We start from the raw sequence: 26,398 nt of genomic DNA, 5'->3' as shown, positions 1-26,398 counted from the left end.
TATTTATACATGCTGGTTAGGAGACCTGCAAGAGACCTCTAGCATTAAGTTGATTTAAGTGTAGAATGACAATGAGATAATTGACTAACCATCCAATTTTTTGGGCTTCTTGGCAGAAGAACTACTAGTATCATGCAGCATAGGACATGAAAACAAAATAAGACCTAGGCCCCTTTCGCATTACCGTTCTAAACTGGATGTTATACATTGTTGGCCCAGTTCTGAGTGCTATATTGGTTTAACATTATAGCGTTCAACTTAGAATGTTTAGAGGGAAGGGCAAGGAAGATCGCTTGGTGAAAATGGGCAGAGGAAAAGGTGGCACTGTAGGAAGTGCTACGAACATTTTAAACAGCACAGCACACCACAGCGATTCAGAAGCATGACAAAGAGGTAAAAACTAATCAAAGCAGTTTCCCTCAAAAACAGGTCAGCACCATTTTGCCAGCGGGATGCAAACGGCTGTGTATGAACAGGTAAATAAAATCCGTTAGAAGCCAGTTGCTAAACTGGTTGTGTCTGACCTGACATTAAAAATCCATTAGCCACCTGCTACTAAAATGGATTACAAAGGTTGTCTGAAAGGGGCTCTAGATTGTTCATGTGATGGAAATCTGATCAGAATAGCTGTCTTTTAGAATATGGGCTTCCCAGAGGGTTGCTAGTCTGTGGGGCTTGGAAATCTCCCACAATTACAATTGGTCTCCAGACTACAGAGATTAGTTCTCCTGGAGAAAATGGCTGCTTTGAAAGGTAGACACTATGACATTATGCTCCACTGAGGCCCAGCCCTGTAGTCAGGATTTGAAGAATTGGGAGGGGGGCTGATTTTTTTCAGGGGGCACATAGTGGCACCAACCTCCATGGCCTTCTTTCCTAACACTGCTGAGGAGGAAAGCTGCCAGCTTGCTGCCATACAGCCTCCCCCCTTCCCACAGCTGCCCCAAGGTGATCCATTTCCACCCCTCTTCCAGCAGCTCTGGTGGGGAGTCACTCAGAGGTTTAGATATGTGCCACACAATCTCCTGACCTTACCTGTAGCATGATCCAGCTAGGCAAGCCCAGCAGGACAGGGGGGTGGGGTGGGGTGGAAGGCGCCACTAAGTCGCAACTGACTTCTGGGGCTACAAGACCTCCAATTCGGATTTCTTCCTGTCGGAGGGTGAGCCAAGGCTGCCCAAGCACAGCCCCACCCTCGCTTGGGTGGCCAGCGAGACCAGACCAGAAAACTCCTGCAGGTGAACATCACCTCTCCACTGATCCCCAGCCCTGGACTGCAGCCGGGACTTCCACAATTGAGGGCCAGAACGGCCTCTTCTTGCAGGCACCCTCTAGCCCAACGTCAGCCCAACGTGGAGCTTACCTTTCAGTCCTGGGCACTGAAAGTGCCCAGTTGTTTCTGCTTGCTGGGGGGTCAGAGATTTCTTCCAGCCCCTAAGCAAGCAGAAGCAACACAAAGCTTAACTTTCAGTCCTGGGCACTGAAAGCGCTACGTTGTTTCTGCTTGCTGAGGGGTCAGAGATTTCTTCCAGCCCCTAAGCAAGCAGAAGCAACACGGAGTTCAACTTTCAGTCCTGGACACTGGAAGTGCCCCATTGTTTCTGCTTGCTGCGGGGTCAGAGATTTCTTCTAGCCCTAAGCAAGCAGAAGCAACTCGGAGCTTAACTTTCAGTCCTGAGCTCCAAAAGTGCCCTGTTGTTTCTGCTTGCTGAGGGGTCAGAGATTTATACGGAAGATGAAGTAGTGAAATCTCAAATGATTAAGCGGGCAATTAATGTAAATAAAGAAATACAGACGGACACATTGGGAATATTTGTGGAAGAACTCTATGAAACTCTCAACATGTCAGAGTATTAAAGAAAACTGTTTTAAGATGATGTACAGATGGTATATGACTCCTAAAAAGTTGGCAAAGATGAACAATAAGATGCCAAATAGATGTTGGGAATGTAAAAAACATGGTTCTTTCTACCATATGTGGTGGACTTGTGAAAGAGCAAAAAAGTACTGGCAGATAATTCAACAAGAGATTTCTAAGATCTTGGGATACGAATTTAATAAAGTTGCAGAGATGTTTCTGTTGGGATTACAAATGGAAAAATTTCCAAAAGAAAATAGAACTTTAATTTGGTACTTGCTCTCAGCTGCTAGGACATTGTATGCACAGTTGTGAAAGCAAGAAAAAATACCAGAGAAATGGGATTGGATTGTAAAAGTTATGACATGGAGTGAAATGGACAAGTTGACAAGAACCTTAAGAGACTATGATTTAGAAGTATTTAAGATGGAGTGGAAAAAGTTCAGAAGATACATAGAAAAAGAGTGGAAAATAAAAGGACATTGGACAATTTTTGATAATGACTAAGTACAAGAGGGAGGAGGATATTAATTTTGGTTCTTATTAATTAAGGGTACCTTTAATATTAAGATTTTAAGTATATAACACCGACAGGGGTCAAGTTACAGGGGGAGGGGTGGGTAGAAAGTAATATATGGGATAGATTAAAAAAAATTATTAATGAAGTAAGAAATTGAAATTTATTACCATATGTTACTAATAAAATTGTTTGAAAAAAAAGAGATTTCTTCCAGCCCCTAAGCAAGCAGAAGCAACACGGAACTTAACTTTCAGTCCTGGGCTATGGGCCTACTGAGGTCCCTCCCCTCCCCAGGTTCTGTCCCCAAATCTCCAAGGCTTTACCAACTAAGAACTGGCAACCCTAGCTTCCCATGACTGGCTAAAATACATACAAAAACATAAAATTAAATATGGGCACTGAAAGTGCCTGGTTGTTTCTGCTTGCTGAGGGGTCAGAGAATTCTTCTGGCCCCTAAGCAAGCAGAAGCAACTGTGTATGATCACGTCCCCTAAGCAAGCAGAAGCAATGGTGTATGATGAGGGCAGAATGGAGAAGGATGCAGCCAAGGCACTGGAGGCTGGTTAGGGGCCTCGAGTCAGGGAACCCTGCCTAGCAGTCAGGGGGCTGTGGCCTGACAGGCTCCCTTGTAGCTACGGGCCTACTGAGGTCCCTCCCCTCCCCAGGTTCTATCCCCAAATCTCCAAGGCTTTACCAACTAAGAACTGGCAACCCTAGCTTCCCATGACTGGCTAAAATACATACAAAAACATAAAATTAAATATGTACATTTCCAGGGCTTTTTTTGTAGAAAAAGCCCAGCAGGAACTCTTGCATATTAGGCCATGCCACATGATGCCACCATTGTTTCATACAGGGCTTTTGTGTAGAAAAAGCCCAGCAGGAACTCATTTTCATATTAGGCCCTGATGCTAAGCCAGACAGAACTGCATTTCTGTGCAATCCTGTTAAAAAAAAAAAGCCCTATTCATTTTAAAAAAGTATTTTCTTTTAATTTATATCCAGCTTTTCCCTTCTGGTGCACAACTTCTCCAAAAAGAATAGTTTCTTTTCTGCTTCCTATGAAATGGGTTTTATCTATTTCATACATGTCCCACCTTTTTACACCACAGATCTCAAAGCACTGTTCCTGGTACTCGAGAGGTTTTCCAGCCAGGCAGCTTCTCCTGCAGAGGACCTTCCCAAAGTGATCTTGCATTTTGTTGTAGGTGAATACAGGGGCAACTCTAATACAGACTCAAGGGCTGCTACTAGTGTAACACAAAAATGACACAACTTTTGGGGCATGGAAACTGCTGTTTTATTAGTAATTTTAATGGCTTCTGGGGATTTTCTTCTATTTTAAAATCTATTTGTATGAGCTAATCTGTTCTTGATGAGTGCACTCACATCAAGCTAATGGGAGTTCAGTCTGCTAGGCCCTGTGGGATGGCTGCCTTTCCCAAATGGGAGACATGACTTAACTATTATTTTTTGCTGCATTTTCTATATTCTCATTTTTCCCATAGCATTCTAATCTTCTCCAGATGAGTGGAATCACATCCCTTTTTGCTTGACAGCCAAAGACAAACACCAAGCTGTCTAGAAGACAGAGTGCCATTTTATTCCTCTGTCGAAATTCCTGATGAGATGAGCAGAACATCAGGAAACACTCAAGAGGAGACCTCAAGAACCTTCCAATTATTCTTCTTGGCATCTTTAAATAGATAAGGTAGTTTAAATAATCTTCTTAGTTTTAAGAATATTAAAAATATCTTTCTGAACATAAAACTATTTCAAATTCCTTTTCCAACGTTGGTTGGTCTATTAAATATTCCTGTGCTATACAAATCTTTCCTAAAATGCTGTGTTGTACATGCATATGAAGCTACCTTATGGCACTTCAGACTACAGGCCTAACTAGCTTAGAATTGTCTTCAGTGACTGGCAGCAGCTCTCCAGGGATTCTGGCAGAGGATATTCTTTCCCTGTAATAGTTGCACACAACCCTTTAACTGGAGATGCCAGGAACTGAAACAGTTCTACAGGTAAAACATACACTCCCCATTACTGAGCCACAGGTCCTCCAATGAGCATAGATTGTTATGACGAAGCCTTATGATGCACTTCTGAAAAAATGTTATTTCTAGTTATTTTCAGCAATCAAGATCAGGTCCTCTTGTACAAAACAAACGCACATATCCCTCTGTTTATCCAAATGGTCTTCTGAGAAATGTAATGTCAGGACTGTGAAACAACAAAGGACTACAGCTTGCCTTTGGTGAACTGTAAAGATCACAACTTGCAGTTTTCCAGTTCACAGAAGGGAATGGATGATTATATGTGAATCAGCCACACCTTTGTTATAGTGCTTATGTGGCTATAATTCCAGGGAGCAGCATTTTTGTATGTGGAACTGGCTTTGTTTGGGTTTAGACTAGATGTGAAGTTTGTCACATGTTCTCCATGAGGATTTGACAACCACATGTCAGCTGCAAGTCCCATAGAGAACTCCCTCTAAAAGTGCTATGGGAACAAGGTGCAGGGGAGAAGGGGCTTTGTTTCCCCCACTCTTTTCTCAAGCCAAAATGGCATTGGGATATTATTTTCCTGATTGGATGTTGGTGCATTAAGGGCTGCCAAGCCCCTGGCCCAGGCGGGGCTTCCCTCACCAGGGAGGTTCCTAACCAGCTGGCCCACATTGGGCTAGTGGGGGGAACCTCCCTTGACATCACAAGTACAATGATGTCACCAGGAAGTGATGTCATCGTGCCAGAGACGTTGTGCAGTGGCCGCTCTAGGCGGGTCTGGGTGATGTCATCATGCGGCGTGTGCATTGCGCGTGCAAAGAGAGTCCCTCGTCAGAGGCTGTGAGGGACTTGGCAACCCTACTGTCCATGCATTATCTCTTCCTTCTGTGCCTTAGTCATGCACATAACTGGGGCCCTGCAGCACTTTTAGAGGGAGTTCTCCACAGGGACCAGCAGCCATACTCTGGCAGCTAGTTCCTATGGAGAATCTGTGATAAATATCACATCCAGCCCTAAATAAAACTACTATTTTAGCCTGGAAATTCTTATTTTAAGCAATCAGTAGTTTGTGTTTTTCTGCTGTGTGGGATTTGACTGCTGGATTTCAATTAATATCTTTTAAAGCTTTGCTTTCATAACTTTTTTGTAGGCCACCTCAGGCAGATATCTGGAGAGCCGACATAAAATGTCGGGGAGGAAATGTTTGGGGAGGAATGGTGGCTCAGTGGTAGAGCATCTGCTTAGGAAGCAGAAGGTCCCAGGTTCAATCCCTGGCATCTCCAAAAAAGGGTCCAGGCAAATAGGTGTGAAAATCCTCAGCTTGAGACCCTGGAGAGCCGCTGCCAGTCTGAGAAGACAATACTGACTTTGATGGACCAGGGATCTGATTCAGTATAAGGCAGCTTCATATGTTCAAAATTGTCTAAATAAATATGTGCTACATACTTTTTGAAAATGAATTCCCCACCTTTATTTTCTTTGTATTATCTCTCTGATGCCTTTTGATGCCTGATGCATTTTAATTCTTCCCCTCCTCTAAGAAACATGGTCCTCCCCATTTACATTTCACCCTCACACCACCCATGTGAGGTACATTAGGCTGAAAGAACACAACTGGCCCCAGATCACCAGTGAGTTTCATAGCAAGCAGGGTTTGGAAGAACTCTTGAGTTCCATAGGGAGACCAGGGAAGCAGGAACATGAAGCAGCCACCAGCAATGACATGACATTATTTCTAGAAAACCCCAGAAGTGGTCACACCTCTGTAGGAATCACTGGAAACTCTGTGGTAAAACCATAGAGTTTCCAGTAATTCCTAGAAAGGATTGATTTCACTTCTGCATTTTTCTCAGAAGTGACATCATGGTGTTGGCCCCATTTTATTTCATTCCTGCCACTGCTCAGAATGAGGGTAGGAAATAAGAAATGGAGATGCGTGGTATATTACATACAGAGGCCAGGCAACGATACTCTCCCGGTGCCATAACTGCCCAATCTGTATTGGAATAGCAATTTATGGTAAATATTCTGTTCACAAATACCTCCCCCCACACCTCCAGTGACCCTGTTCCATGTCCAGAAGATGGCAAAAAACCTCCAGGATCCCTGGCAAAACTGGACTGGAGAAAAATTTCTTCCTGATCTCAAAGTGGCAATCAGCATTTCCTTGGGTGTGCAAGAAAAGACCATGAGAGTTAAGCACTGATGCAACTCTTTCTGCCCTCCCTTTCATGATCTGCCTAAGTTCACAGAATCAGCATTGCTGCCAGCCATCTAGCTTTTGTTTGAAAACCTCCAAAGAAGGAAAGCCCACCACCTCCTGAGGAAGCCTGTTCCACTGAGGAACCACTCCAACTGTTAGGATGTTCTTCCTAATGTTTAGCCAAAAACTCTTTTGATTTTCAACCCATTGGTTCTGATATGACCTTCTGGGGCAACAGAAAACAATTCTGCACCATTTTCTATATGACAGCCCTTCAAGTAATTGAAGATGGTGATCATATCACCTCTCAGTCATCTCCTCTCCAGGCTAAAAATATGGAGCTCCTACAACCTTTCCTTATAGGTTCTCCAGTCCCCTCACCATCTTTGTCGCCTTCCTCTGGAATTGTTCCAGCTTGACTATATCCAGCAGTCATTTTGTAGAAAAATAAGTGGTGGAGCTCATCGAGGGATTGTTATACAGCTGCACATACTATTCAATGGACAAGGAGGTGGAATTCTCAGAAGGAGGAGGTGGAACTCTCAGAAAGGTTCAGGAGCTGCACTCCTGTGAGCTCCCACTGACAAGACAAGCCTACCCCATCCTCTAATTATTCATTTGATTTTCCTACCTAAATGCAGAATGTTACATTTATTCCTGTTAAAATTCATTTTATTTGTTTTAGACCAGTTTTCCAGCCTGTCAAGATCATCATGACTCTGTCTCCAACTTTATTTGCTACCCCTCCCAATTTAGTATCATCTGCAAATTTAATAAGCATTCCTTCATCCAAATCATTTATAAAGATGTTGAACAAAACAGGTCTCAGGAGACCTTGAGACAGATCCAAGAGAATGAGAAACCATTAACAAGCACTCTTTGGGTATGATCTGTCAGTCAGTTAGGTATTCACCTAATAGGATCCAAACCACAGTTTACCAACTTGTCAACAAGAATATTATGTGGAATCTTATCAAAAGCCTTACTGAAAGCAAGATAAACTATATCTACAGAATTCCCCTGATCCAACAAGGTAGAAACTTTCTTGGAAAAAAAAAGAGATTAGGTTAGTCTGATATGGCTTGTTCCCGAGAAACCCATGTTGGCTCTTAGAAATCACAGCCGTCCTTTCTAAAGGCTCAAGGACTGACTGACTGATGATTTGTTCTAAAAATTTTCCAGGTATAAATGTCAAGTTGATGGGTCAGTAGTTACCCAGATCTGCCTTTTCCCCCTTCTTGAAGAAGTGGGGAAAGTACTTGTTAACCTTCTTAACTACCTCCATGTATTTTAAAACTACCACAGCCTGCCCAGCGGATGGCTGTATCAGTATACTGGAAAGTGTTTTACCAGGTGTGTGCAGACCATATCAGGCCAGTTAACAGGTGTGCTTACAACTCAACATGTATAAAGAGGTCCATCAGTGGCTATTAGCCACAATGTATAGGTGGAACACACTAAATAATGCACTTTCAATTCACTTTCAATCTACTTGAAAGGATGTTACTGTGTGAAATGGCAAAATTTACTTGCAAACTGTCACTGAATTGGATTGAAGCTGCGTTATTTACCATGTGTGAAAATGTATTTATGTCCTGGGCAATGATGCTCTGTATTCTTGGTGCTTGGAGGGGGAAACAGTGAGAGGGCTTCTGGAGTTCTGGGCCCTGCTGGTAAACCTCCTGTGATGGCACCTGGATTTGGCCACTGTGTGACACAGTGCTGGATTGGATGGGCCACTGGCCTGAACCAACATGGTTTCTCTTATGTTCTGAAGCCTGTGCTCACTACACAATAAGAAACATTGGGTCTTTGTGGTATCAGGTTTTGTCTCATACTTAAGCAGTACAGTTTTCAGCTATGAACCAAACATGTACAGTTTTGATATTCACATCCACCCAGACCATGGCGCTGTGTCATATTAGTGTATATATACTATTGTATAAAATTGTTAAGAAATGTTTATTCTTAATGCTGCCTTCCTTGCCTTTCTGTACTCCTTCACAAAAAACAAGTATTATCTATAGGCTGTGTGTTTAAGAACATTTTGTGACATCAGAGCAGTCACAGTGGGTTGTAGGGCTGCCAATCCTAAACTGAGGGCAGAAGATTCTCTAGTTTGGAGGCCCTCCTCCCGCTTCAGGATTATAAAAAAGTGAGGTGGGCGGAATGTCCGCTGAGCACTCTGTTACATACTCTGGAGACCAGTTCCCTATAGGGTATAATAGGTAATCAATCCATGGGTATCTGGGGCTCTGGGGGAAGGTTGTTTTTTGAATTACAGGCATCAAATTTTCAACATTGCATCTGCTGCCCCTCCTCAACCCCCCCTCCCCACATTTAAAAAAAAAATTGGACCAGGGGGTCCAATTCTATGAGCCCCGGAAGAAGGTGCCCCCATCACCTATTGTTTCCAATAGAAGGAAGTAATTTAAAAGGAATGAGATGGCCAGAACTCCCTTCAGAGTTCAACCATGCCTGTCACAACCGTGCTCCTGGCTCCACCCCCAAAGTCCTCAGATATTTCCTAAGTCAGACCTGGCAACCATAGTGGGTTGCCAACTTGGGGTTGAGAAATTTCTGGAGATTCGGGAGTAAGGTTTGGAGAGGGAAGGGTATAATGCTATAGAGTTTATCCTCCAAAGCAACCATTTTCACCATGTAGTGGCAGGAGATTTCCTGGGATTACAACTGATCTCCAGATGATGGAAATCAGTTCACCTGCAGAAAATGGATGCTTTAGAAAGTGGACTCTATGGCATTATATCCTATTGGAGTTCCTTCACTCTGAAACCCCATCCTCCTTAGGCTCCACCTCCAAAATCTCCATGTATTTCCTAACATGGAGCTGTCAACCCTATCTCCATGGGAACTGTTCTCTGTTATCTGGAGATCAGTTGTTAATCAGTTGTTAATTAAGTTAAATTAATTATACTCAGTTGTAAATATAAAGTAATATAAAGGAAATATAAAGTAAGTCGTTTCTGTGTGATGCTATCATGGCCTCCCCACCCTTTCCAGGAATGACCCCCAAATCCCCCTGCTGGTTCAAAGGTAGGACCTGGCTACCCTCGCAGGTGGCACCTGCAGAAGTTTCTGCTGATATGCTACCCAAAGCTGTTTAGAGGAAGGGTGGGATAAAAATAAGCAATAGAATGGGATTTCTGCTTTGTTATATGGTTTCTTTTGCACCACAGTGCCAAGGCCTGGCTCGGTTGCCACAATAGGATTAATAAGTACCAACACGGCTCCTCTATTTTTTCGTTTGCTAGCTCACTCCTTTTCCCCTCTGCCATTTGCTGCTGCCCTCCCTCAGGCCTCCTCTTTTCTCATATTAATTGCACACAGTCCCCATTTCCCCTCTGTCCTCCTTTTTCCCCCCTCTAGATTTCTGGCACAGCACATCAGCTCAGCCAATGGCTAGCAAGAGCTCTCAGAGTGATGAGTACTAGTCAGGCTGTGTTTTGCATTTTTTCAGGCTTACTTTTTGTCAAATTGGCATGTTCCTGTTTTCTAATAAATCTAAACATGTGAGGAGAGGGAGAGGGTGCAAGGCAGAAAGTCTTTGCAGCACAAGGGTCAGAAACAGCCTGACGGAGCACTGCCCGAAAACCGAGGCAGCTGTGAGCAAAGACAGGTGGTGAGAACATGGACTTAAGCCAGCACAGCCCACAGACAGAGGTGGATGTGCATGCCCTGTGAGACAGTCAGGAGAATCAGGAAGCAACCAGTAGCAGAGACTCAGACAAGGGGACTGCCAAAGAGGAGCTACTTAACAGCTCAGTGCAGGTGGTAGAAATGGTAACTGTGCACCCTAAAACTCCAGGTTCAAAAGGGGGCAATGGACCTAAGCGGCTGTTTCCTTGGGATTCACTTTGGGATTATACTAAACTGTTTGTCTGCATTTAAGTTAATAAAGCACCTGCAGCAGCCCCAGCTACCAACCAGTGTTTTTGTCACACTAAACATTTTGTGATTTCTTTTGAGTTCCTTCCTCTCTCTGCTCCCTTGGTAGTTTCCTAACAGTGGACTCCTTCCTTGCACACAGAACCCTTGCATTAGGTATTCTGAAACAGACATTATTCAAAGGCTGTATACTTGTGAAAATGTATTTTAGATTATTCTTTATGTGTACAGAGCAGAGCAAACTATATTGGACCCATTATTCAAAGTGTAAAAACTATTAAATGACTCCTGTTCAAATATGCCTTCCAAAAAGTATAAAATTAAGAAACTTAGTTGGATTAAAATAATGTGAATGCTTTTGTTAAAGCAAGTCTTTTATATTTTCAGTGTTTGACTAATGGAATTGTTACATTATCCTTAGCTGTGGTGCTTACTTCTCTTGTTTCTACAGCTGTTTCACTTTTTTTAAGGGAAGAAAATAATAAACCATTGTTTAAAGGATTGAAAGCAGTTACTGTTGGTTTGTAAAAGGTTTGTCCAGATGGTGGCTTTCTGCTACCTTTGTGTGGTGCTAGATCATGTAAACAGAAGCATGAAAAGCAGTGCCACCAAGTGAAATAGTCAGTTTTCCTTGGCCCAGAGGGGTGCCAGTTGGAGAGAGTGATTGATACTGGTTTGGTCAGAATCCTCATTACTAATTGTCAGATAAATATGCTTGGTAATTTCATTATTGGCACATATATGTGCACATATACGTGGATGCATTGTGGGTAGCAGTTTCATGTTTAATGTACTGTCTGAGGAGTCCTATCTGGACTATGTGATTCTACACCTGAGAGCCTTGAAATGGAAGAGGAACTATCTAGATGAGTGCCCTAAATAATGTCATGTTTGTTGACAATAATTGATCCCTGAATTCTGAAAAAATCCTAAATCTTGTATTGCATAAAGACAACAGTCCTCCTACTCTAATGCTGTGACAAATCCCAATATTCTTTCAATTTATGGATCTCTATTTAGAATAGTGTAAATTATCCTGAGAGTCGTCCACTAATAGAGTGTAGTACTGAAGCAAATTCTTCAGGATGCAGGAAGTCTGCATCTGTTGAGGGTGGGTTAGCCAGCTAATTAGGTAGAAATATTCCCTAGTGTAACAATTCGAGAGCAATTTAAAGTTTAGGGAGAATGGTTCTGTGCCTATTCACATACACAGTGACAAAAAAATGAATATGTGCAGTACACAGTTTGGAGCCTAATAAGTCCAACTCCCAATGAATTGGTTTTTGACAGTTATGAATGGTGGACCAGCTGCATTAAAGCAATAAGGGAACTAACGGCAGGGCTGAAACTGAGTTTGAATAAATCAGCAACCAAACACATAACAGCATTGTAACAGTAGGCCAGAACCTATACAGCCATGTGATTGCTCGTTGCCAAGAGACCCTGAATCTTAGGCAATTTAGAAACACTGAAAAAATTATTGTACTGAGTTCTTTTAAAAATCTAAAGTATTGAAATGCATTAGTAGTTCCATCTGGAGCTGCCAGCAATACCAGTGTAAAAAGAATTCAAATGTTGGTGCTAGTGGGGTACAATTTCTTACGCAAGCATTGTGTAAGCAGCACAAAGATTTCAAACTGACCTCTTTGAGTCTCTCTTCCTGCATGAACAACTCTCAGTAATGCTCCAATGAGCAGAAAAGTCAAGGAAGAATCAACGTATAGACACAGTTTTCTTGATCTGCTTGCAGTCATGCTCAGAATATGCAGCAGCTGCAGGAAGGGAGTTGGGAAGTTCTTTAGGAGGCAAAGGAAGCAGAGGGGGATAAGTGGTTAATGGCTTGACATTTTACGTGATGTATGCAGATAGGGCATTGTCAGGCTGATTGAACAGCCTGTACATCTTTGAGTTTTGTGACGTACCAAGTTCTGCAGGCCTGAACTTGAGGGCAATAGGACTTAGAATCATAGAATTGGAGGGGATCCCAGAGTCATCTAGTCCAACTCCCTGCACAATACAGGAAACTCACAAATACCTCCCCCTAAATTCACAGGATCAGCATTGCTGTCAGATGGCCATCTAGTCTTTGTTTAAAAACCTCCAAAGAAGGAGGGCCCACCAGCTCCTGAGGAAGCCTGTTCCACTGAGGAATTGCTCTAATTGTCAGGAAATTCTTCCTAATGTTGAGCCAGAAACTCTTCTGATTAATTTTAACCCATTGGTTTTGGTCCTACCTTCTGGACCAACAGAAAACAATTCTGCACCATCCTCTATATGACAGCCCTTCAAGTACTTGAAGATGGTGATCATATCACCTCTCCAGGCTAAACATACCCAGTTCTTTCAACCTTTCTTCATAGGACTTGGTCTCCAGACCCATCACCATCTTTGTCACCCTCCTCTGGACCCATTCCAGCTTGTCTATATCCTTCTTAAAATGTGGTGCTGAAACTGAACACAATACTCCAGGTTAGCTTGGAGAAATGTCAACTGAGGGGTGACATGATAGAGGTTTACAAGATTATTCATGGAATAGAGAAGGTGGAGAAACACTCAATGAAATTGCTGAGCAGTTGGGTCAGAATGGATAAAAGGAAGTACTTCTTAACCCAGGGTGATTAACACATGCAATTCACTGCCACAGAAGGTGGTGACAGCTACAAGCATAGACAGCTTCAAGAGGATTGGATAAACATATGGAGCAGAGGTCCATCAGTGGCTATTAGTCACAGTCTATTGTTGGAACTCTGTCTGGGGCAGTGATGCTCTATTCTTGGTGCTTGAACAGGGCAACAATGGGAGGGCTTCTGATTGTCCTGGCCCCACTGGTGGAGTTCCTGATTGCACCTGTTTTTTTGGCCACTGTGTGACACAGAGTATTAAACTGCAAGGGTCATTGGCCTGATCCAACATGGCTTCTCTTATGTTCTTATGTGAGGTCTTACCAGAGCAGAGCAAAGTGATACCATCACTTTGCTTGATCTGGACACTATACTTCTGTTAATAGAACCCCAAATTACATTGGCCTTTTTAACCACCACATCTCACTGTTGACTCATATTCAGCATATAGTCCACTAAGACCCCTAGATCCTTTTCGCACAAACTACTGCCAAAATGAATTTCCCTCATCCTATAATAATGCATTGGATTTTTCCTACCTAGATGCAGAACTTTACATTTCTCCCTGTTAAAATTCATTTTATTGGTTTTAGTCCAGTTCTCCAGCCGGTCAAGATCATCCTGTATCCTGTTTCTGTCTTCTACTGCATTTGCTACTCCTCCCAATTCAGCATCATCTGCAAATTTAATAAGCATTCCCTCTATTCCTTCATCCAAATAATTTATAAAGAAGTTAAACAAAACAGGCCCCAGGACAGATCCTTGAGGCACTTTACTTGTCACTCATCTCCAAGAGGATGAGGAACTATTCACAAGCATACTTTGGGTGTAATCTGTCAACCAGTTACAGATCCACTTAACAGTAACAGGATCCAAATCTCATTTTACCAACATATCAACAAGGACAGTATGTGGAACCTTATCAAAAGCCTTACTGAAATCAAGATAAACTATGGGCGATTTCCCACACAGCTTACCGAGGAGCAAAGTCCCTCCTCACCGCGCAGCGTCTGCTCGGATTTCCCACCAACTGCTCCGCGGAATCAGGAAGTGCTGGACCTTTTGCGTCGCTAACGTAAACTAGGGTTTTAGCAATTTCCATTTGAGACGCAAAAGGTCTGGCACTTCCTGATTCCGCAGAGCAGTTGGTGGGAAATCCGAGCAGACGCTGCACGGTGAGGAGGGACGTCGCTCCGCGGTAAGCTCAGTGGGAAAACGCCCTCTGTCTACAGCATTATCCTGATGCACTAAGGTAGTAATTTTCTCAAAAAAATAGATAAGGTGAGTCTGACATAACTTGTTCTTGAGAAACCCATGCTGGCTCTTAGTAATCACAGCCAACCTTTCTAAACGCTGCAGGGCTGACTGTTTGATAATTTGTTCTAAAACTTTTCCAGGTATAGATGTCAAGCTGATGAGATGGTAATTATCCAGATCCTCCTTTTCCCCCTTCTTGAAGATGGGGACAACATTTGCGTGCCTTCAATCTTCCAGTACCTCACCTGTTCCCCAAGAATTCTCCAAGACTTCGCACAGGGGGATGCAAAATGGAGGTTTGTTTGCTCATTCTTGAGTGCAGAGACTGACCACAAAGTGTGTCTATTGGGAAAGGAAAACATCTGCCAGTCTGGGTCTGAACTGGAAAAACCTGAAGTTCTGGCAGTGGCAGTAAATTCCAGATTTGGCCATAAATGAGAGAGCAGAAGAGACTGGTGGGAGAGGTAACTGGGCAGCAGGAGACAGGCCACATGGTAAGAATAATGCTGGTACATTGTGATGTTATTAGGAAGGGGGCAGGGGTAGCTCTGGGACCCATATATCACCTGAAGACTTCTGGGCTTGGAAGATGCTGCAACAGTCCTGAAAAAAAATTCTACATGAACATTTTCAGGCAATAGCCATCAGACTCTGCTATTTGGCTAAGAGTGAACCCACTACTTTCCTTGAAAACTTCCTGAGATGTCTTCCTTGAGTCTGAGCTTCATCTCACATTGGAAAAATATTGTTAAATGATTCTTTCTGCAGGGAGACTATGTAATGGGTAAACAATGATTTGCCCAATGTTCTTACCTTAATTTCCCACAGTATGTTTTTAACATATTGGTAATTTAGTGATATTTCAATGTGTGGTGAGGAAAATTTTACTACATGACTGCACCTGATCAGAATTCTGGGGAAGGAGGACAGCGACAGAATGACCCACTTGAAATGACATGACAGGCAATTGGTTTGCCAAGTGATTATATGTAAGGAACTTAGAAAAGTATGACTTAAATGACTACCCAGTTCTGCATTCTGTGGCAGTTTGGAATTGTATTAAATTAACCAAGTTTGTCAATTTACTGTAAGGAATTCGAAGAACTGTGGCCTATTAGGCACCTATTACCATAAAGTGGAATCCAAACCACTGAGTTGCTTCCTTCTCTTTCACCAGCAATAGGAATAATGAAGCATTGTGAGCTCCACATAAAGCGCTTACATACAACCATATCTGCAGCTTTTACATAGGTGGAGGACAATTATTTGAAAAACACAGCACAAAAATACTTTACAAAAACGTTACTTCATCCCTTTATTTTAGGATAAATAGTGGTAATTTCTGCACCTGAGTGAGAGAGGAGTTGGAACAATGAGTTTAGAAATATATTATAGTAATATAATATTATGTTGATAATGGCCATAGCACAGAAGATGGTATGCCAGGGAATGTTAAAGGAATACTAGAAATCTTAGGATTCAATTAAGTTTAAATCCATTGCACATTTGAATGATGTCTTAAGTAGATCTTGTGAATGCACCCATTATGTTCTTTTTGTAAACCAAATTAATACAGATTTAAATGTTCCTTTTATATACTGGACTTTTAATAAAGGAAATCCAGTCAACTGAGACATTCCTTTTTAAGAACATTTTTTCTTTGCATAAAACACAGTGACATCATTAAATAATAATAATAATCAGAAAAGCACCAGCCTAAGCTTGTGGGAGGGAGGGAGGCAGAGAGTGTGTGAAATAGAGTGAGTGAAGCTAAGGGCATGTGAAGAACAGTGCATATCCGGCAACAGCAGCAAAACAGTTTCAATTTTCTGGATTATTAATTCAAATTCACATGCACATGCCAGTTAAAATTAAAGGCCTTTTTTTACGGCTCCAGTTTAAATTAAAGATTATATTCTGCTCCACAAGTCTGAATTAAATAGCTTATTTTGCACACCACGCTCTCATTTTAAAGCTAATAAAGAAAAGACATAGCATGTACGTGCAAGCTTGAGACAGGAAGGCTCTAAATTACTACACCTGTTTCACTTGGGAGCTACTTTATTAGTGTTACAAAACTTGGCTTTCGGTTTGGCATTCTGCAGTGCATTTAGAACAAGCCTTTCTTTGTTTTGACAGAATGACTGCGGTAAATGAATGACGTTTTGAGCTAGGTGTGAAATGTGAAGGTACAAAATTAACTGGTAAGATAATTACTGTTCTAATTCTGCATAAACAAGCATTTTGAAAATCATTAATAGTTCAGGGAAATAATGTTAGTGATTAAATAAGGCGGTTTGCATCGCTGAGCACAACTAAGCTCCTTTAATTACATTTGAAAGCAAGGGAAAGCAGCTAATTAAAATTAGCACAAGGTTCCTGAATGACCAGCACTGTATTGTTGCCTTAACCTGTTTAATTGTGTTTATTAATATGTCTTCATTTTCTCTTCTTCTATGAGTGAAAAAAAAAAGCTTTAAGAAATGTAAACCTCCGCGAAGGAGCAGGAATTGTTTGGCTGTTATTAAAATTAGTATTGCAGCTATAACCAGGGAATTGTTTACAAGGCGAGCTATCATTACTTCAAAGTCATAACTTTTTTCATTTTCATATAGTCTCTTACAGAGTCACAGAGATACAATTTGATTTATGTATCTATAAATTGGGGAAAAGGTAGTCTCTGGGTCCCAAAGAGCTACTTGAGGAGTGCCCAAGGGCTTGGCCACCCCCTGTGGGATTGGTTTAATTCTTTTATTTGAAAGGCAGATCCTGCAGCTATTTAAATGGCTTTTAAAATTCCCCTTACTTTCAAAAAGTTCCTTGTAGCATAGAGAGATGGAGGAAGAGGCCTGACTCTGGAGAAATACAAGTCCAAGCATTCCTTGATTGTGGAATGCCTTCTCACATGAAGCACAAGTACCTTTCTACACAGTTTAGAGACAAATTAAAAAACAAAAAACAACTCCACTTTTGTTTACACAGGCGTTGGAGTTGGTTTAGACTCAGTTGACATATGCAGCAGAATGAATGAGGCAATGGGGTGGCAGAATGCTGGAATGGTAGAATAGAGAGGACTTCTTCAGACTAAAGAGGAGGAATAGTGTTTTTCAAATTCCCCTCACATTAATCATTCTGTATTACTGGACATTAAAAGGGCTAGGCTAGAACACTTCTTCCTGGTGGTTTTATTTCAAATCATGATGTTTTTACCAGTGGTGTAGTAAGGGCAGGATGGAGTTGTGGTCCGCCCTGGATGCAGCTTGAGGAAGTCAGCTGGATGCCCTTCAAAGCCAGCATCGTACTATGTCCAGCCAAACATCTTTCCTTGTATTTGCAAAATGCAGTTCTGGGAGCAGCCACTAGGGGTGCAGGAAAGTCTGAAAATAGCAGTAAGCACTCCAGGATCAGCTAGACTTCCCTTTTTCCAAGATTGAAGCAAACTTACTTAACAGATCATACAACCAAACCGGCAGGCTAATGGCTGCTACAGTAATTGCCAGCCTACAGGTCTTTTTCTCCAAGAGTCTAGCCTTTCTCTCTTCCTTTCTTTGCACCCCGCTCAGCCAGATCTTGCAAAGCAGTCATCAGTCAGTCAGTCAGTCACATTTTATTTGTATCCCGCCCTCCCCGACCAAAGCAGCTCAGGGCGGCTAACAGCAAAAACTCAATACATACAATATACAATAAATAACAAATAATTACAGTTAATTAAAATCCGTTAAAATTCTAAAAACATTAATACTTTGTGCTACAATCATTGGCAAGTTTACTGGTAGTTTAGTAGTTTCAGCTGGTGAAGGCCGTCTGGAACAGGATGGTCTTGCAGGCCCTGCGGAACTGTTCAAAGTCCTGCAGGGCCCGCATTTCTTCTGGAAGCTGGTTCCAGAGCTGTGGGGCAATGACAGAAAAAGCCCGAGTATGGGTACTCTGGAGTCTTACCTCCTTTGGCCCGGGGATAGTCAGCAGGTTCTTCCCTGCTGACCTCAGTGCTCTCTGGGGTTCATATGGGGAGAGGCGGTCCCTAAGGTAGACAGATCCTCGGCCATATAGGGCTTTAAAGGTAATAACCAGCACTTTGTAGCGAATCCGGTATATAACTGGCAGCCAGTGCAGTTCACGCAGCCCCGGCTGTATGTGCTCCCGCTTTGGGAGCCCCAGCAACAGTCTGGCAGCCGTGTTCTGCACTAGCTGCAGCTTCCGGGTTCGGCACAAAGGCAGCCTCATGTAGAGGGTATTACAGTAATCCAATCTCGAGGTGACCGTTGCATGTATTACTGTTGCCAAGTCCCGACGCTCTAGGAAGGGGGCCAACTGCCTTGCCTGCCTCAGATGAAAAAAGGCTGACTTGGCAGCGGCTGCTATCTGGGCCTCCATTGATAATGAAGGCTCCAGTAGAACTCCCAGGCTTCTGACTTGGCTTCTGACTTGGCCGTCAAAGACCGGGAGAGGTATTCCCCCCCCCCCAGAGCGCCCCGACCCAGGCAAAGGACCTCTGTCTTTGCCGGATTCAATTTCAGCCCGCTCAGCCTTAACCAAGTTGCCACAGCCTGCAGTGCCAGGTCCAAGTTCTCTGGGGCGCAGCCAGGCCGGCCGTCCATTAGCAGATAGAGCTGGGTGTCATTGGCATATTGGTGACACCCAAGCCCATACCTCCTGGCAATCTGGGCAAGGGGGCGCATATAGATATTAAATAGCATCGGCGAGAGAACTGCTCCCTGAGGTACTCCACAATGTAGTGTATGTCTCTGAGAGAGCTCACCCCCGATTGCCACCCTTTGTCCCCAATCCTCAAGGAAGGAGGAAAGCCATTGTAAGGCCGACCCCCTAACCCCAACATTGGCGAGGTGGCGGGTCAGCAGCCGGTGGTCGACCGTGTTGAACGCGGCCGACAGGTCTAGCAACATCAGCACCACAACACTGCCTCGATCCAGGTGCCGCTGGAGGTCATCCACCAAGGTGACCAGCACTGTCTCTGTCCCATGACCTGGGCAAAAGCCGGACTGGCAAGGATCTAGGATGGAAGCATCATCCAGAAAACCCTTCAACTGCAGCACCACTGCCCTCTCTATAATTTTACCTAAAAACGGTAAATTCGAGACCGGCCGGTAATTTGCCAATTCAGCCGGGTCTGCTGTACTTTTTTTCAAGAGGGGGCGGACCAAGGCCTCTTTTAAGGACATTGGAAAGTGCCCCTCCAAGAGGGATCTATTTATGATGTCCCATAGAAGACATCGAAGCTCCCTCAGGCAAGATTTAATTAGTCAGGAGGGGCATGGGTCTAGATCGCAAGTTGTTGGGCATGCAGAGGAGAGAATTCCATCGACTTCCTCCAGGTTGAGCGGGTCGAAATGATCCAGGACTAAACCTGTAGACAGGCACGGAGCCTCCAGTTCGTATACTGTATCTAATGTGATGGGCAGGTCCTGGCGGAGCGACGTGATTTTGTCTGCAAAAAATTTCGCAAAAGCCTCACAGCCTATTTCCAATTCTCTAACATTTGGCCTGCCCTGAAGCACCGTAGTTAAATCTCTAATTATTTTAAACAATTGTGCCGGGCGTGAATTTGCAGACGCAATCTTGGCTGCGAAGTAATCTTTCTTCGCAGCCTTGAGTGCCATCTCATACGACCTCATAAGCGTTCTATAAGATGTTCTCGCCGCTTCGCCATGAGTGCGCCGCCACTGCCTCTTTAGTCGTCTGAGTCCTTGTTTCAGCTGGCGTAATTCCAAGGTATACCATGGAGCCAGCTTCAAACGAGGGCGCAGAGGACGTCGAGGTGCGATCTCGTTGATTGCCCCAGTTAGCCGGTCTTGCCAGGCATCAACTAGGGCATCAAGGGAATCGCCAGGGAGCCAGGGATCCCGAAGAGCCATCTGGAACCATTCCGGGTCCATCAGGCTCCGCGGGCGAGCCAAAATAGGCTCTCCGCACTTACAGGGTTGGGGTGGCATCTCCATACGGGCCTTGAGGGCTAGGTGATCCGACCATGACACCGCTTCCATTGCGATATCGCTCACCCGAATCCCGGATGCAAAGATCAGGTCTAATGTGTGTCCCGCCTGATGCGTAGGAGTCGTAATAAATTGAGAGTCCCAGTGTCGCCATGGAAGACACTAGGTCCATTGCCCGACTGGAGGCCCCGTCATCGGCATGGACATTGAAGTCACCCAGGACCACAAGCCTCAGGTGCTCCAATGCCCAGCCCGACACCGCCTCCATCAGGGATGGTAAGGCGCTGGCCGGTGCGTTAGGCGGACGGTACACCAGCCAGATCGCCAACCCCTCTCCGACATCCCACGCCAGGCCAGCACATTCAACGCCATTGATCGTTGGGGCCAGGAGAGCCCGGAAGGAGTAATCCTCCCGTATGAATAACGCCACCCATCCCCCCTGCCCACTAACCCGCGATTGATGAAAGACCGAGTAGCCCGGGGGGGGTCATCTGAGAGAGAGCCACTGTCTCCCCTTCTTGCACCCAGGTCTTGGTCACGTAAGCCAGGTCTGCGTCCTGCCGAAGCAGGAAGTCTCTAAGAGTCTCGGTCTTATTATTTATAGACCTGGCGTTGCATAACACCAATGACAGGCGTGGGCAAATTCTCCTGGTTCCACTACCTGTCACTGTTGGGATGGGAAGTAGACTGGAAGGGCGCCGAGCCCTGTTTTGTCTCGGTCCCCTTCCCCCACTCCTCTGTCCCCTCCCACCGCCATATCTTCCCCTCCCCAGGAGCACTGGAATCCTCTGGACGGGCATTCCCAGCTACGTACCTATACAATCTAAGATGTAGTAGTATGTCTGTGCCCACCTAGCTGATTGTCTAGTTCGGAGCATGAATGAGCCCTAGTCCACCCTCCACCCCCAGTTCCCAATTGTCTGACTTACTACAATTTAGTCAGTTAAATTCCCAAGACCCTAATCTTCCCACTAGTGATTAGTCCAATAATAATATCTCTATAACACATTAATAAAATAGCGTCCCCCATACAGTCCAAATTAAAGTGCTAATGTAAATAAATAAAATAAATTGATCAGTATGCATTTACATAATTAAATACATATATAAATACATAAATACACAATGCATAATAAATCAAATTGCTAATAAATTCCTAGTTAATTAATAATAAATCTTATTAGTGGTCACTAAACAATTAGGGAACGGGCTAATAGAATCAAGGAAAGGTGGGATAGGGCATTGCCCTTATTACTAATTGATGATGTTAAGGTTGAGATTGGGTGCTAAGATGTGTAAAGTCTGCGGTCTGTCACAGTTCTTAAAGTGCAGGTGTAGGGTTTAAAATATTTAAAGTGCCGGGCAGTTTTTAAATGCAGGCCTTTCCAAGGCGGGAGATGGTAGTTGCAGTTCCACACTTTGGGGAGCTGAGCCCCATATAGGGCTTCATGGTCAGAGGCTCCCAACTGCTCTCAGCTACAGGTCCAGACGCGGGGGTGGGGGTGACGATGAGGGTAAGGGCGGGAGCAGAGTGGGAGGGGTGGGGGAGAAGGGGCGGGACAGAAGCAGAGGCCAGGGTGCTCACCGAAGCCTACACCCCGGGACCAACCCACTCCTCCGTTCGCCTACCACCCCAAGACTCCCCACCACTGTTAAAGTTGCCCCGACTAAGTCACACACTCCGCTCACCGCTTCCCCCCTCGTCTCGCCAGCCTGCTCCCCAATCCGGTCCGTCGCCGAGTCAGCCTCTGCCAGGCGTCGGGTTGTAGCCGCGCCCTGTCTCGGCGTCAGCCCAAGCAGCGGCGGTGCTCCCCCACGATGTTCAGCAGTTCAGCAGGGGCCCCCTTCGCGCCGACCCGTACAGCCCGCACAGCGCTCCTCTCCTCGGTAACAGCTCAGGCCACCCCGGCCTCCTCCACACTCCGACCGGTCCGCACTCTAGCTGGTCCGGCCTCCCGGCCTCCGAACACCTACCACGGTCACGCCCAGCTCCAACTCGGTTGAATTGACCTCGGTCGGGGCGATATCTCCACTCCGGCAGGCTCCTGTGGCTCACACCGCCGTTCAGCAGACTGTGAGTTAGCGCCCCAGTTCCCAACGGTCTAGTTTCAACTTCTTGAGTTCGCTGTAGTTATTCGCTGTTGTTATTAGCTAGTATTGTTGTCAGTCAGCGGGAGCCCTAGCACTGGGCTTCTATTGCCGTCGCCATCTTGGAGTCATTAGGGTTTTGCAGCAAGAAAAAAGCAACCTTTCCCTCTTTTAATTTCTCTCCCTCTTTTCCATGTTTCTCATTCATTTTGGTCTCCCTTCACCTAATTTTTCCACATTTCTCCCACCTTTATTTTCACTTCTTGGTCTCAAGACCTTCTCATCCCTATCCTGCTTGGTGACAGAAGGTACTTAAGAATAGTAGAGTAGCAAAACTTTGTTAATATTATGAAGAGAAGGCACTGAGTTTGCTGGGCTTCCAATTTCCCCTTGTGAAATCTCCCTTGTGAAATACATTGGTTCTACCGGGCTTCCAGTTTCCCCTTGCTTGAACTGTGGTTCTGTGCTTGGTATCAGTCCTATCAAGTGGCATTGCCACAGTGGCACTGGGTTCTGCCAGGTAGACTGTGACTGCACTGGTACTGCTGGGTACACTGAATATTGCACTGGTTTTGCTGGGCTTGTGAAAATGCCCCTGCTTCAGTTTCTACTGCAGAGATTCTCTGGTTTGACTTTAGTCCATTGGAAATAATGCAGGACCAACTTGGGGCACCTTCCTTGAGGAGTAATGTGTTTCTTAACATCCAGTTTGGTGAACCTTATGATAACTATTTTGTGATACTTTGGCTAGTGTTAGTTAGTAAAAGTTAGTACAAAGGCAGACTCCTAGCTCTCAAAATGCCTTGTAGATGCTTGGGATAGTCATTTCTTGGGCTTCAAAATGGAGAAAAGGAGCCCTTCCAAATGCCTGCTCAGAACATGACTGGTATGATGGAACTTATTTTTTTGCTGTCAAGTCACAGCTAACTCAAGGCAACCCTGTAAGGCTTTCAAGGCAAGAGATGTTTGGAGGTGGTTTGCCATTGCCTGCCTCCACATTAGCCTTGCTTAGCTTCTGACATCTGATGAGATCAGGCTATCCTGGGGCAATCCAGGTCAATACTAGAGTAATGTGACTGGCCCAAGGTCACCCAGCAAGCTTCCATGTCATGAGTGGGGATTCAGACCTGAATTTCACAGATCCTAATCCTACACCATGCTGCCATGCTGGCTCTTATGATGGCTGAAATTACATTTTTTTTTAAAAAACAAACAAACTTGTGTGATTATATATACAAAGTCAATCCAATAGAGCCATGTGTGTTCAAGCTAAATTATGTCAATAGGCTTAGGTGTTCCTTTGAGCATAGCCACTGCATATATAACGTTATTGTTTAAAATATACTTAATAAAACTGGGGTCATTCATACATCCAAAAAAGTTTTCTACAAATAAAATAGATGTTTTCATGGTCAAACAACCTATATTTCCATTAGGCTTTTTAAAACAAACCAGTCCGGCTTCCGTCAGGACCATGGGATGGAGACAGTGCTTGTCGCCCTCATGGATGATCTCCAGCGGCATCTGGATCGAGGTGGTTCGCCGGTACTGTTGTTGATAGACCTATCGGCTGCGTTCGATATGGTCGACCATCAGTTGCTGACCCGCCGCCTCGCCGATGCAGGGATTCAGGGGCTGGCCTTGCAGTGGCTTTCCTCTTTCCTTGAAGGTCAGGGACAAAGGTTGGCGATTGGGGGAGAACTATTCCAGAGACACCTGCTTAACTGTCGGGTGCCTCAGGGGGCGGTCCTCTCCCCAATGTTATTTAACATATACATGCACCCCCTTCCCCAGATTGCTCGGAGATATGGGCTGGGTTGTCACCAGTATGCTGATGACACCCAGCTCTATCTACTGATGGACGGCCGGACTGACGATGTCGCTGAAAATCTGGTCCTGGCGTTGCAAGCCGTGGCAGGTTGGCTTAGGTTGAGTGGGTTGAAGTTAAATCCAGCAAAGACAGAGGTCCTTTGCCTGGGTCATGACGGTCTGGGAGGGGAAACCCCCCCCCCTACTGCCTTTTGATGGTGCGCCACTGGGTGCTACTGGAGCCTTCTCTGACAATGGAGGCCCAGATAGCAGCCACTGCTAAATCAACCTTTTTTCATCTTAGGCGGGCGAGGCAGCTGGCTCCTTTCCTGGAGCATGGCGACCTGGCAACAGTGATCCATGCAATGGTCACCTCGAGGTTAGGCTACTGTAATGCCCTCTACATTGGGCTGCCCCTGTGCCAAACCCGGAAACTGCAGCTAGTGCAGAACATGGCAGCCAGGCTGTTAATGGGACTCCCTAAGGGGGAACATATACAGCCTAGGTTACGGGAACTGCACTGGGTGCCAATTGTGTACCGAGTTCGTTACAAGGTGCTGGTTATTACCTTTAAAGCCCTATATGGCCGAGGACCTGCCTACCTTAGGGACCGTCTCTCCCCATATGTTCCCCAGAGAGTACTGAGATCTTGCTCACAAAATCTGTTGAAAGTCCCTGGGCCAAAGGAGGCCGAACTAAAAGCGACAAGGGAGTGGGCCTTCTCGATAACAGCACCCCAATGGTGGAACCAGCTACCAGAGGAAGTGCGGGCCATACGGGACCTTAATCAGTTCCGTCGGGCTTTCAAAACTGTCCTCTGTCAGTTGGCCTTTTAAGGTGGAACCATTGCATCATCATCATAAAAACTATATTTATACGCACATCAAGACTGTAGCACCATCTTATGTTATATTGTGGTTTTATATTAGTAACTTAAATGTTGTTTATATCTAATTGTATTTTAATTGTTAATTGTTTGAATTTTATTGTATCATTATATGATGTACTATGCCTTGTAAGCCTGCCTTGGCGGGGAGGGCGGGATATAAATTAAAATTTATTATTATTATTAAAAAACAACCATACAAATCATAATATAATTTTTTCTAACTGTCTATACTTCTCCTTATTAACTAAATTCTGGTCCCTGGGGCTGGTCTTAAAAGATGGCATTCTTGCAAGGGAAAGGCACTCTATAATACACAATATGCCTTACAAAGAATAAGACAAAAATAAATTCAATGGTAATTTATATTTTATATTTAAGTATAATCAAGTCAAGTTAAAGCAGATGCAACTATTTATACTGTATTTCTAATCTGATGCTTGGTCGAATAATAATTTACATACATATACATTTTAAACAGTAAAAACTGGTAAAAAATACAAAGTTCTATATGAAGAGGTAGCGGGTCCTGAGAACGCAGGTTGGAATCATGGAAATTATGCTTATGAAACTGATAAGCAATTACCATACGAAGTTAATTTTAACTACATGAATAGTGCAGAATATTCAGCACCCGTTACATACATTAATTTATAGATGCACAGAAGCAAATTTTGTTCATAGCAATACAACGGTAGACTGGGGAAAGCATCCATTGATTAATCTGAAAAGCATGCCAACACAATCCCTTTAGCAACAAATATATTATCACTTTTTTAAAAAAAACATCAAATTATTTGCAGCTCTCCAAATAGAAATTTCATTTTACAAAAATTTGGCAACTTCAAATGTTAACAGTTATGTATGTATTCAGAAATCACAGGTGAGCTGAACAGGTGAGTATTGCTACCAGAGCTTGAGCTTTCCATCACCCTCATGAGGAAATCAAGGCACTCCTAGTGCAGGTACAAAGATGTACATACAAAGTGCTTGTTGCATATGTAAGGTGCTGTCAAGTCACAGCCAATTTATGGCAGCTTATGGCTTTCAAGTGAGAAGCAGAGGTGGTTTGCCATTACTTTCCTCCACAGAGTCTATATTGGTGGTCTTCAATATAGCTGATTTTTAAAACACTGTTTTACCTCGGAAATTGTTGTTTTAATCTGTCTGTCATCTGTTTTTATTATCTGTTTTTTTATACATGAACTGGGGCTTTTTAATGTGAGATTTTAATTAATATCTTTTAATGCTTTGTTTTTGTGCTGCTGACAGTTTAGGATGTTCTCTTTA

The 26,398-nt window shown here is 44.1% G+C and overlaps 1 long non-coding RNA gene and 1 other non-coding gene across 2 annotated transcripts in view; both read left to right on the top strand.

Annotated features, from left to right (window-relative positions):
- The first annotated feature begins 5,595 nt into the window (after positions 1-5,595).
- TRNAP-AGG (transfer RNA proline (anticodon AGG)) lies at positions 5,596-5,670 on the top strand. Its single transcript has one exon. It is a non-coding gene; the product is annotated as a tRNA-Pro (tRNA).
- A 10,840-nt stretch (positions 5,671-16,510) lies between these two features.
- Positions 16,511-26,398, top strand: part of LOC132567663 (uncharacterized) — a 32,215-nt gene continuing 22,327 nt past the window's right edge. The window contains exon 1 of the long non-coding RNA XR_009555105.1: positions 16,511-16,578. This is a non-coding gene — a long non-coding RNA (uncharacterized LOC132567663). The remainder of the gene's footprint in view (positions 16,579-26,398) is intronic.

The sequence above is a fragment of the Heteronotia binoei genome, chromosome 2 (genome assembly GCF_032191835.1).
Source record: "Heteronotia binoei isolate CCM8104 ecotype False Entrance Well chromosome 2, APGP_CSIRO_Hbin_v1, whole genome shotgun sequence".
NCBI lineage: Eukaryota > Metazoa > Chordata > Lepidosauria > Squamata > Gekkonidae > Heteronotia > Heteronotia binoei.
The sequence above is the reverse complement of the archived record's forward strand: the minus strand, read 5'-3'. Positions and strand labels throughout refer to the sequence as shown.